The sequence below is a fragment of the Gadus chalcogrammus genome, chromosome 7, assembly GCF_026213295.1.
Source record: "Gadus chalcogrammus isolate NIFS_2021 chromosome 7, NIFS_Gcha_1.0, whole genome shotgun sequence".
NCBI lineage: Eukaryota > Metazoa > Chordata > Actinopteri > Gadiformes > Gadidae > Gadus > Gadus chalcogrammus.
In genome coordinates, this window is record NC_079418.1 from 8058261 (window position 1) to 8072070 (window position 13810).

Below are 13810 nucleotides of genomic sequence, written 5' to 3' on the forward strand. Positions count from 1 at the left end.
GTTTACACAGATTAAGATGTTCAAAAGTATTTAAAAAAGGTTAAGCTAAAACATGCTTAGATAAAGTTGTTAAATTGTGTTAAGAAATGTGTTTAAAAACGCACAAAGATGTTTTAATGTTTCAGAAATATGTTTAAAATGTTTAAAAAAATATGTTTCAAATGTTTAAAAAATATGTTTCAAATGTTTTAAAATTATGATCAGAGATGTTTAAAATGTGTAAAATAATTAAGATAGCTTTCAAAACACAGGTCTTTAGAACATTTTTTATTTGGGGGGGCTCAGCTGATTTTTTTTCTCTGAGGGGGGCACACTCTCTCACACTTTGAAAGCCCCTGCTCTATGGCTTATACTTTTTCACTTCCTGCACAGAGCTCTTAATCCTAGGCTCGATCTGCTCTGTTGAAATTGACGCGGTTCAGCAACGACTTGCGTCAAAAATAGAAGTGCTACGGAATGATAGCGCTGCGGCGTGGTGAGCCGCTCCTTGGACGCTCTTGAGACGTTCTGCAGCGCCCCTGGTGGAAATGGTCTCATTGATTAGAGTGGAAGATATCTACTGCGGTGACCGCGGCCAAGATGTGCCGCAGCCGGCTGTAACGCGTCCGGTGGAATCGGCCCGTTAGACGATTCAGTTTCCTCAGCTGTACTCCTCAAGGATCTAGGATTAAGAGCGGGTGCCGTATAGTTGTTTGAGCTACTACCAAGCCTGCTTGGATGCATTTCAGATGCATACATTTGTATCCATGAAGCATCCCGTACTGGTTCAACTGCTCCTGCAGGTAGAGAGCAACGTGTAGCACGTCCGACTGGGCTTTTCTCCTGAACAGTCCAAATGACTTCAGACGTCTGCGCAATGTTGACATACTCATAGAAATGCCCTCCTCACTTTTAAGCAGTGTTGGGAACGTTACTTTAAAAAATGAGTTAAAGTTACTCACTACTTGTTCCAAAAAGTAACTGAGTTAGTAACTGAATTACTCTATAATAAAAGTAACTAGTTACCAGGGAAAGTAACTATTTGCGTTACTGTAAAAAAAGAAAATAATTTTGATTTTTCTGAGCAGTTTTCACTTGGCCTCAATGTGTTAAATGGTTGAACTGCCCATTCAAGGCCCTGATACACTTCCAACTGAATTTCAATTTGCTGTGGAAGGCTGTGGAACATCTGCCGAATACTACAGAAAATGACAACTTTTTATCGGATTGCTCCGGACTCGCCATTTCTGCTGCTTCATCAAATCTGTGTGTGTGTGTGTGTGTGTGTGGTGTGTGTGTGTGTTTGTGTGTGTGTGTTGTGTGTGTGTGTGGTGTGTGTGTGTGTGTGTGTGTGTGTGTGTGTGTGTGTCTCCTGGCTTGTGTGTAAAAACACTGGCTCCGATTGGCTACCTGAGCCAATCCTAATCTCTTATCTCGTTGTTAACCCAACCGGTCTCCTCCTCACTCCTCACACAATTCATAGTAACGCACAGCATTTAACATACAGTAACTTAACGGTGTGGTAACGACGGAAACAGTAATTAGTTAGATTACCCCGTTACTGAAAAAATAACGGTGTTATTTTAAACGGCCTTCTTACAAACACTGCTTTTAAGGAACATCAATATTTTCCAATGCCTCAATCTGTGCAAGAAATAAAAAACGTTAGCGTCAGATAGTGTCATCGTTGCCGTCCTGCATCAAGCCAGCCACGTTATTGATGAATGAGAGGGTGATCCTGATAATAACCAACTTGTAATTACGAAATCCTGATGTCGTAATTATGAGATACTGATGTCGTAATTACGAGATCCTGGTGTGCTAACAGCTAGATAAGGTGTGAAATTCACACCTTATCTAGCTGTGAAACCTTTTTTTATTTGGTGAATGCTCAGCGCCACCGTTAAGAATGATCAATGGAAGCTTACTTTATTGGTTTCCAACTTCTAAAATCACTTATACTTCATTGATATAAATCATAACCATATATACTCAAACCACTTGGGAAGATAACCAAAGAAGGCCTATCTGTCTATGTCTGTGACAGTGACAGACAATAACAAATGTGATTGTTTGACATGATTGTGGCAAGAAAAATTCCAACCAAGGTTCGTGGAAAAACACAATCGGCCTACTGTTGTAAGTTTACTTCCGGTCCGTTGCTTCGTTGCAACCCTTTGTAATATCCACATCCCTTTAAATTGATTTAATCATTATTCTGTTACTTGTTTGGCTTTGTTACCCATCTGATTTTTATTTTAAGAGATGTAAATTAGCTTTGTCTATGCCTTATTAAGACCTTATTTATTGGACCACCTGTTTGTACACCAGTCTAGTGTTGGATTCAATGATTCTTTTCCTTGATTCAGTTCGCGTCGGTCAGTTCGCCAAGAAGTTGTTCAGAATCGTTTGTTCGTTCAGTCGAGTTTCCGGTAGCGGCGAATCGTATCATGGAATGCATGGTTCTCAGCTGAGTCAGTCAGACTCAGCTCCTCCCTCATTCTCATTCTCAAACGATCGTGGAAGTCGGTCATCAAACACAACATTACAACTTCAACCAAACGCAGCGGGATGGGGGGTGGAGTTGATTATTGGATGTTTAACAATCAGCAAGATAATACACTTGATTTAGCAATGGTGGTGGGGTTCCGGGTGGAGAACGAACCATGAAAGAACAAGACAGATTGACAAGACATTCAAATATTTGATTAATCTGGCACGACACAGAAAGTACAAAGACAGCATGCATTTACCATTTCACTGATATTGAATCATATTATCGTACACTCGCTCACTATGCCTCTTACCTCTTCACCGCACAGTCGGTTCGGTGAACGAACTGCGAGTCAGAGACTAGTGGGTCTGGGAGGAGTCAAGTCTGAGAACGAATGAGACGAACGAGAGAGAAGAATCAGTTCGGTTCGTTCTTGTTAAAGATGTGTTCATTCAAACTGATTCAGTTGCGTACGACCCATCAATACACCAGTCACAAGCTCTTTGCATTGACCTAAGCATGACCTTTCATGCACATTAGGTGCTTAAATCTTGTCCAGTTGGCGAAATTACCATAACCATGCCAACCAAGAATGTCTGAATGAAGAATAAGATAATCCATAATGGTCTGTTATGGATAAACATCTCATTGTGATCTCGATCACAATGAGGTGATCATCAAGTGTTTTCATCTTTGACTAAACTCAACGGCAGCCCTGTGACTGCCACCATCCCCGCCACCCGAGATGCCAAGGGCCGTTAATGTTCTGTGGGTGGGCAGCAGGGTCAACCTCCACCCACAGCACAACACATTCTCACTCCGAGCGCGTCGATTTCTGACGAACGGTCAGTGACTTTTGCTTCAGTTTCTGACGCAAAAGGGTACCCTTGCGCTGCTTTTTTAGACGCATGGGGTTTTCAACTAGTTACAATGTAACCCTTTGACGGGGACCCGATGGCTGCACATAGAGACGCTATGAGCATTCATATCCCATTGGCTAACGGAGGACCTTGCGCTTCTTTTTTCGAAGCAGGGGGTTTTCCACTCATTGCAATGTAATCCCTCCACGGCAATATATGAAGCTATGAGCATTCATTCCATTGGCTAACGGAAGAGCCGATGGCTGCACATAGAGACGCTATGAGCATTCATCCCATTGGCTAACGGAGGACCTTGTGCTTCTTTTTTCGACGCAGGGGTTTTTCCACTCATTACAATGTAATCCCTCCACGGCAATATATGAAGCTATAAGCATTCATCCCATTGGCTAACGGAAGAGCCGATGGCTGCACAATAACGGCGATTTTACAGTGACATCTGTGACATTCCTCAACATAACTACACCAACGTGTCCTTGTTAATTACACAACATGTATGGGTTAAGCCTCTGGGCATCAGTTGTCCTGTTTGGTGCTTTGATTGAGAGAAACAATCGTTTTTTTGATCAGTGTTGGGTAGCTGAGGTCGTTGCTATAGAGACCACGTCCGTCCGTTTTGTTTCACAACTGACAGAGCTGCCAAGTCTCACCATTTGGCCCTGAGACACACTCATATCAACCAGTTCACACACTATCACAGAGGAGGAGAAGAAGAAGAAGAAGAGAAGAAGAAGGATATAATAATAAGAAGAAGGATAATAATAATAAGAAGGATAATAATAATAATAAGAAGAAGGATAATAATAAGAAGAAGGATAATAATAATAATAATAATAATAAGAAGAAGGATAATAATAAGAAGAAGGATAAGAAGGATAATAATAAGAGAAGGATAATAATAAAGGATAGAAGAGGCGGAGGAGGAAGGGCTGATGCACACTCATTCCGAGCGCGTCGATTTCTGACGAACGGTCAGTGACTTTTGCTTCAGTTTCTGACGCAAAAGGGTACCTTGCGCTGCTTTTTTAGACGCATGGGGTTTTCAACTAGTTACAATAACCCTTTGACGGGGGACCCGATGGCTGCTGAAAACCCCATGCGTCGAAAAAAGCAGCGCAAGGGTACCCTTTTGCGTCAGAAACTGAAGCAAAAGTCACTGACCGTTCGTCAGAAATCGACGCGCTCGGAATGAGTGTGCATCCCCTTCCTCCTCCGCCTCTTCTATCCTTCTTATTATTATCCTTCTCTTATTATTATCCTTCTTATCCTTCTTCTTATTATTATCCTTCTTCTTATTATTATTATTATTATTATTATCCTTCTTCTTATTATTATCCTTCTTCTTATTATTATTATTATCCTTCTTATTATTATTATCCTTCTTCTTATTATTATTATCCTTCTTCTTCTCTTTCTTCTTCTTCTTCTTCTCCTCCTCTGTGATAGTGTGTGAACTGGTTGATATGAGTGTGTCTCAGGGCCAAATGTGAGACTTGGCAGCTCTGTCAGTTGTGAAACAAACGGACGGACGTGTCTCTATAGCAACGACCTCAGCTACCCAACACTGATCAAAAAACGATTGTTTCTCTCAATCAAGCACCAAACAGGACAACTGATGCCCAGAGGCTTAACCCATACATGTTGTGTAATTAACAAGGACACGTTGGTGTAGTTATGTTGAGGAATGTCACAGATGTCACTGTAAAATCGCCGTTATTGTGCAGCCATCGGCTCTTCCGTTAGCCAATGGGATGAATGCTTATAGCTTCATATATTGCCGTGGAGGGATTACATTGTAATGAGTGGAAAAACCCCTGCGTCGAAAAAAGAAGCACAAGGTCCTCCGTTAGCCAATGGGATGAATGCTCATAGCGTCTCTATGTGCAGCCATCGGCTCTTCCGTTAGCCAATGGAATGAATGCTCATAGCTTCATATATTGCCGTGGAGGGATTACATTGCAATGAGTGGAAAACCCCCTGCTTCGAAAAAGAAGCGCAAGGTCCTCCGTTAGCCAATGGGATATGAATGCTCATAGCGTCTCTATGTGCAGCCATCGGGTCCCCCGTCAAAGGGTTACATTGTAACTAGTTGAAAACCCCATGCGTCTAAAAAAGCAGCGCAAGGGTACCCTTTGCGTCAGAAACTGAAGCAAAAGTCACTGACCGTTCGTCAGAAATCGACGCGCTCGGAGTGAGAATGTGTTTGCTGTGGTGGAGGTTGACCCTGCTGCCCACCCACAGAACATTAACGGCCCTTGGCATCTCGGGTGGCGGGGATGGTGGCAGTCACAGGCTGCCGTTGAGTTTAGTCAAAGATGAAAACACTTGATGATCACCTCATTGTGATCGAGATCACAAGATGTTTATCCATAACAGACCATTATGGATTATCTTATTCTTCATTCAGACATTCTTGTTGGCATGGTTATGGTAATTTCGCCAACTGGACAAGATTTAAGCACCTAATGTGCATGAAAGGTCATGCTTAGGTCATGCAAAGAGCTTGTGACTGGTGTATTGATGGGTCGTACGCAACTGAATCAGTTTGAATGAACACATCTTTAACAAGAACGAACCGAACTGATTCTTCTCTCTCGTTCGTCTCATTCGTTCTCAGACTTGACTCCTCCCAGACCCACTAGTCTCTGACTCGCAGTTCGTTCACCGAACCGACTGTGCGGTGAAGAGGTAAGAGGCATAGTGAGCGAGTGTACGATAATATGATTCAATATCAGTGAAATGGTAAATGCATGCTGTCTTTGTACTTTCTGTGTCGTGCCAGATTAATCAAATATTTGAATGTCTTGTCAATCTGTCTTGTTCTTTCATGGTTCGTTCTCCACCCGAACCCCCACCACCATTGCTAAATCAGTGTATTATCTTGCTGATTGTTAAACATCCAATAATCAACTCCACCCCCCATCCCGCTGCGTTTGGTTGAAGTTGTAATGTTGTGTTTGATGACCGACTTCCACGATCGTTTGAGAATGAGAATGAGGGAGGAGCTGAGTCTGACTGACTCAGCTGAGAACCATGCATTCCATGATACGATTCGCCGCTACCGGAAACTCGACTGAACGAACAAACGATTCTGAACAACTCTTCTTGGCGAACTGACCGACGCGAACTGAATCAAGGAAAAGAATCATTGAATCCAACACTGACTGGTGTACAAACAGGTGGTCCAATAAATAAGGTCTTAATAAGGCATAGACAAAGCTAATTTACATCTCTTAAAATAAAAATCAGATGGGTAACAAAGCCAAACAAGTAACAGAATAATGATTAAATCAATTTAAAGGGATGTGGATATTACAAAGGGTTGCAACGAAGCAACGGACCGGAAGTAAACTTACAACAGTAGGCCGATTGTGTTTTTCCACGAACCTTGGTTGGAATTTTTCTTGCCACAATCATGTCAAACAATCACATTTGTTATTGTCTGTCACTGTCACAGACATAGACAGATAGGCCTTCTTTGGTTATCTTCCCAAGTGGTTTGAGTATATATGGTTATGATTTATATCAATGAAGTATAAGTGATTTTAGAAGTTGGAAACCAATAAAGTAAGCTTCCATTGATCATTCTTAACGGTGGCGCTGAGCATTCACCAAATAAAAAAGGTTTCACAGCTAGATAAGGTGTGAATTTCACACCTTATCTAGCTGTTAGCACACCAGGATCTCGTAATTACGACATCAGTATCTCATAATTACGACATCAGGATTTCGTAATTACAAGTTGGTTATTATCAGGATCACCCCTCTCATTCATCAATAACGTGGCTGGCTTGATGCAGGACGGCAACGATGACACTATCTGACGCTAACGTTTTTTATTTCTTGCACAGATTGAGGCATTGGAAAATATTGATGTTCCTTAAAAGCAGTGTTTGTAAGAAGGCCGTTTAAAATAACACCGTTATTTTTTCAGTAACGGGGTAATCTAACTAATTACTGTTTCCGTCGTTACCACACCGTTAAGTTACTGTATGTTAAATGCTGTGCGTTACTATGAATTGTGTGAGGAGTGAGGAGGAACCGGTTGGGTTAACAACGAGATAAGAGATTAGGATTGGCTCAGGTAGCCAATCGGAGCCAGTGTTTTTACACACAAGCCAGGACACACACACACACACACACACACACCACACACACACACACACACACACACACACACACACACACACACACACACACACACACACACACACACACACACACACACACCAGATTTGATGAAGCAGCAGAAATGGCGAGTCCGGAGCAATCCGATAAAAAGTTGTCATTTTCTGTAGTATCGGCAGATGTTCCACAGCCTTCCACAGCAAATTGAAATTCAGTTGGAAGTGTATCAGGGCCTTGAATGGGCAGTTCAACATTTAACACATTGAGGCCAAGTGAAAACTGCTCAGAAAAATCAAAATTATTTTCTTTTTTTACAGTAACGCAAATAGTTACTTTCCCTGGTAACTAGTTACTTTTATTATAGAGTAATTCAGTTACTAACTCAGTTACTTTTTGGAACAAGTAGTGAGTAACTTTAACTCATTTTTTAAAGTAACGTTCCCAACACTGCTTAAAAGTGAGGAGGGCATTTCTATGAGTATGTCAACATTGCGCAGACGTCTGAAGTCATTTGGACTGTTCAGGAAAAAGCCCAGTCGGACGTGCTACACGTTGCTCTCTACCTGCAGGACAGTTGAACCATACGGGATGCTTCATGGATACAAATGTATGCATCTGAAATGCATCCAAGCAGGCTTGGTAGTAGCTCAAACAACTATACGCACCCGCTCTTAATCCTAGATCCTTGAGGAGTACAGCTGAGGAAACTGAATCGTCTAACGGGCCGATTCCACCGGACGCGTTACAGCCGGCTGCGGCACATCTTGGCCGCGGTCACCGCAGTAGATATCTTCCACTCTAATCAATGAGACCATTTCCACCAGGGGCGCTGCAGAACGTCTCAAGAGCGTCCAAGGAGCGGCTCACCACGCCGCAGCGCTATCATTCCGTAGCACTTCTATTTTTGACGCAAGTCGTTGCTGAACCGCGTCAATTTCAACAGAGCAGATCGAGCCTAGGATTAAGAGCTCTGTGCAGGAAGTGAAAAAGTATAAGCCATAGAGCAGGGGCTTTCAAAGTGTGAGAGAGTGAGCCCCCCCTCAGAGAAAAAAAATCAGCTGAGCCCCCCCAAATAAAAAATGTTCTAAAGACCTGTGTTTTGAAAGCTATCTTAATTATTTTACACATTTTAAACATCTCTGATCATAATTTTAAAACATTTGAAACATATTTTTTAAACATTTGAAACATATTTTTTTAAACATTTTAAACATATTTCTGAAACATTAAAACATCTTTGTGCGTTTTTAAACACATTTCTTAACACAATTTAACAACTTTATCTAAGCATGTTTTAGCTTAACCTTTTTTAAATACTTTTGAACATCTTAATCTGTGTAAACTGCCAGTTTACACAGATTCAATAAGGTTCCCCGACTCTGAATTTTCAGAGTCAAATCAGATCTGCTTTTTCAGTCCAGAGATTCGACTATTCGGCGGGGTTTGTTTACCGGCGTTGCTATGGTGACCTAAATTATTATAAGCAACTGAAAACGATGCCGGTTTGAAACTAAACTGTGATTCTGAAAAAAGTATAAATGCTATAAAATTCCGGATAGTATTGAAGATACAAGTGTGTAGATTTGTTCAATGGTTTGAACGATGGTAAACGGTTGAAAAATGAATGAGTTACAATGTCTAGAAGTAGGTGTATCAGAATGGGCTGACTCTTCAATGAAAACAGCTGAAACGAAGCGGTATGAAACTAAACTGTGATTCTGAAGAAATTTTAAATGATATTGAAATTCTGTTTAGATATTATTGAAGATACAAGTGTGTAGATTTGTTAAATGGTTTGCACGAAGATAAACGGTTGAAAATTGATTTAGTTAGGTTACTTCTACAGTTGAAGTACGATTGATGATTTGAATCATCGACTTTCAGGTTTTTCTTCGGGTTTATTTTTTTCTCACGTCGCGCCCCCCCTGAAGAACTCTGGCGCCCCCCAGGGGGGGCGCGCCCCACAGTTTGAAAACCACTGAGCATCCGGCAATTTTCAAAATAAAACACAATACTCAGCTCACGTAGCCTATCACAACTTCACAGGTCAGCAGTCAATCAATCAAGAGGTCTCAGAGGGTCGGCAACATGGACGACGAGAGACTCATTGTCGAAGTTCAGCAACATGAAGTTATTTATGTACCAAATCATCCAATCATCCAAGGACAATGGCCGGAAGGACAAAGCGTGGCATTTAATTGCAGTAGTTTTGGGAGTGGAACACTCTCAAAAATGATGTGTTAAATAATTACACATTTTTTGTGTTATCACAATTTTAACACAATTTGTGTTATTTTGTGTTGTTAATGTGTTATATTACTGGAATATACTGCCCAACACAAAATGTGTTTAAATTATTGGCCAATCCCTGGTGTCCTGGATGAGCCGTTACCCTGAGAAGAGAAGTTATTTTTCTCAGCACTTCATTTTATCTTGGCGCGCACTTGAAGAAGTTGGAAGGTGGCACTGGCACACAGTGGATGTAAATGTCTGAATAAAAGGTAAGGTAGACCCATGTCTTCAGACGTATTTGTTATGTTTATTTAAAGACTGTTGCAACTTGCAATATTGTAAAGGTTAAACGATAATAAACTAAAATAAAGTCCAGCATCGATGTTAGCCAAGTAGCTCTAGCAGCTAGGTTATTGATAAGCAATCGTTATGCTAGACTATCCATGTAAGTCAACCCTGACCTTACATTAACACACTTTGAAAAACACTGCCATACATGTAGAAACTAAATATTCTAACGTTATGTCAACTCGTATTACTATGTGGGTAAATCCGCATTTTGGGTAAAGTTTTAGCTATGGACAGCTAACGTTAGCAAGCTGACCACATTGGTATGTATTTTAAGATAGCTAATTCAGCTAGCGAATTCGGTGGAAAGCAGCTAGAATGCTAACGCTAGAAGCTATGATTGCTAACATTACAGGCGGGAAACCTTGCTTTGTTCGTGGGAACTGGTATGACCTTGTAACAAGGTATGAAATGCTAGGGCTCAGGATGTCAAAACTACAAACTACTATCTACGTTACACATTACGATAAGTTACAACATATCTAACGTACTACTACTATAAATCATGATAACCACCGTTATTGATTTAATTCACTTAACGTTAGTTGCATAGATAACGTGACCGTTTTTATTCCGAACAATCGGTGGTTACAAGCTTTAAGTGACAGTCATAACAGACATAGAACCTAAGGTCAGGTAACGTGAGTGTAGTCCTGTTTTTTATATGCCGTTATATCGTTATTTCGTTATTTCGGCTATTTTATCGCCGATTTGATCGCAAATTGCGTTATTTCCTCCCGCCCCGAGGGTCTCTAGCCCCTATTACAGCCTTTGAAAGATGGGATATTTCAGGGGCGATCGCTCCCTGTTTACATCTGGAACATTCGCGCGACACTTCCAAAAGGCGGACCTTTATTATTATTTTCTCAAAAGGAGGACAAATGAGTGTCCGGCTTAAGGCTGCTTCTGTAGCCGGACAGGGCATTTAAAAGCCGGACTGTCCGGCCTAAAGCCGGACGAATGGCCACCCTAGCTCCAGGACATAACATTAGAACATGTTCTGTATAATCTACAAGTTAGCGATGTTGAATTAACTCAATGCATTTACCGCGCTGCCAGGAAAACACATTTGTATTCCGAACGTGACACTAACGTTAGTGAACACGGTTTGATGAAACGTTATTGCATGCAGTTAGACCCAGTGTTGAACTACATCTATGCATAACGTTATGATTAGCTATCGTTTATAGTTTATAGAGTGTGTAGTTTGCTTTTTTGGGGTGCAGGTTAAGCAATAATGTGACGCATTAATGAAACGGTAATCAATGCTGGCATTTTGATAATAGCCTAAAGTAACATTTAGTTTCTGACCAGTTCGCTAGTCACCAAGATTGTGTGTTCTTATTTTGGAAATGCTGAATAATTTAAAATTTAAACAGTATGGAAGTTGAAATAAGTTATGTGTTCACAATATGGTGTGATATCAAATTTAAAGAATCTATTTTGTTGCAGCTACAAGGGACATGGCGATGCCGAAATCGCTTGTTACCATATTTCTGGATGACAGGAAATCAGCAAAAAAATATTTCAGCTGGAGTCTGTTGAAGAGATAGTAGATGACTGCAAATCGAATGCAACACTACTCCTTAACAGTGAACTCCTTGAATGTGACAGAATTCTCAAATTCTCCCCTGAATTTGAATGATCATTGATATAGACTGCCATGACTTTGTTCAACACATGGACAAGTTCCAGGTGTTTTTCAAGACACGTGAAGCATCAATGTTGGTATGTATCTTTGCAATGATAATTCTTTAAATAACGAATGAACAAAGAAACAAGAAAAGTACCACTATTTGTATATTCTAAATAACTACTACTGCCTTAGCATAGACACAATGACCAATATATACAAGGGATGTTTGATAATAATAATTTGTCTCTTGTAACATTTTAAGACTGAACACTCGGATGCAGTTGAAATAGTCCCAACAAATCAAATCAGGGTATCATCTATCATCTAATCATCTAATGCGATAACATAATATAACGAATTAAACAAAGAACAAGAAAAGTACCACTATGATTTGAATATTCTAATAACTACTACCGCTTTAGTATAGACACAATGACCAATACAAGTGATGTTTGATAATAATAATTGTCTCTTGTAACATTTTAAGACTGAACAGTCGGATGCATTGAAACAAATCAAATCAGGGTATGTACACCAACTAATGTGATAACATGAAAAATACTAATTGGAAATAGATATTATGGGGCTTGCAACTTTGCAAACAAAAGTGTACTAGAGCTACTAGAATGTACAGTATAGAACAAGAATGGCTGACAGGACAAACATGTGATGAAGGTCAACACTCAAGTGAACATCTTAGCTATGTAGTAATAAGCATTACTTGTCATAATTGTGTGACTGGTCTTTGGGAACTACTTCATTCATCCAGTAGTCAACAATGCATGCAGTGAATACTTTCTGTACTAATGAACACTGAAATCATCAGAAATGGTTCATGTATTATGTGGATTTTATTTGTTGTTTTCTTCCCATCAACAGGATCCCATTGGTGTTGAAACTCTGAGAGCAGTTCTTGTGAGGAAAGGTGCAAGTGTTCTAGCAGATTATGAGGCCTCTGGAACACTCTCAGAGTCTTCAAGGAAACTCCTTGTTAAAATCGCTGTCAGTGAGTTGATTGAGAGGAAGGGATTGTAAGTTAATACACCATTTTACAATTCACTTTAGCTTATAGGTACTTAAAGCGCTTCTTTTAAAATGTTTCAATATTAATACTCACTTCTATTGTACATTGAAAATATCAATACAATGTATATCAGTACTTTTGAAAGTAGTGACATAGTTATAGACTGAAAGAAAGCCTGTTTAAAAAGTCTGTAAGATAGCTGTATACTCTTTTAACTTTTAACTTCACTGATTTGAATTATTTTTTTAATCGACAGTTATCCACAAGTGAAGACAAATCCAAGTTGGCCAGATCTATGGTAGCACTTTCCCGTCACTCAAAATCAAGATGGGAGAGGAGAAGAGGGATTTGTAAGTAGTGCTCATTCATTGTTATAACAACTGTTATGCCAGCCGCCAGATACCTGTCTTAGAATTACTGAGCTAAGCAGGTGTGGTCCTAGTTAGTACTTGGATGAGAGAGCTCCTTGGAAACTAGGTTGCCGCTGGAAGTGGTGTTTGTGGGTGCAATTGGCACTCTTCCCTCTGGCCAAATGATAGATCCCAATGCCCAGTGCAGTTACGGGGACACTGCACTGTAGGAGATGCCGTCCTTCGGATGAGACGTTAAACCGAGGTCCTGATTCATTGTGCTCATTAAAGATCCCATGGCAAAGAGTAGGGGATTCCCCGGTGTTCTGGCTAAATTCCCACCTGGCTCATTCAATGTGGCCCCCTAATCATTCCCCACTGTAATTGGCTCGTTCACTCCCTCACCACTCAAGCTGGTGTGTGGTGAGCGTTCTGGTGCATAATGGCTGCCGTGCATCACCCAGGTGGGTGCTACACTTGGGGTGGTTGCTAGTGAGGTCCCCCTTCCATGTGATGCACTTTGAGTGTCAAGAAAAGCGCTATATAAGTAATGTGGTGTTTATTGTAACAGGAAAGTTAAAGTACTATAATTCTGATATGAGTTTTATAACTTAATTTCATTATTTTAAAAGATTTGAAATTATACAATTAAAGCATATTTACTGCTATGTACAATATAGATCATTCATACATACTGGTTCAGTGTGTGAGTTCGTAATCTACTTTAGAGTGAGTGACTCA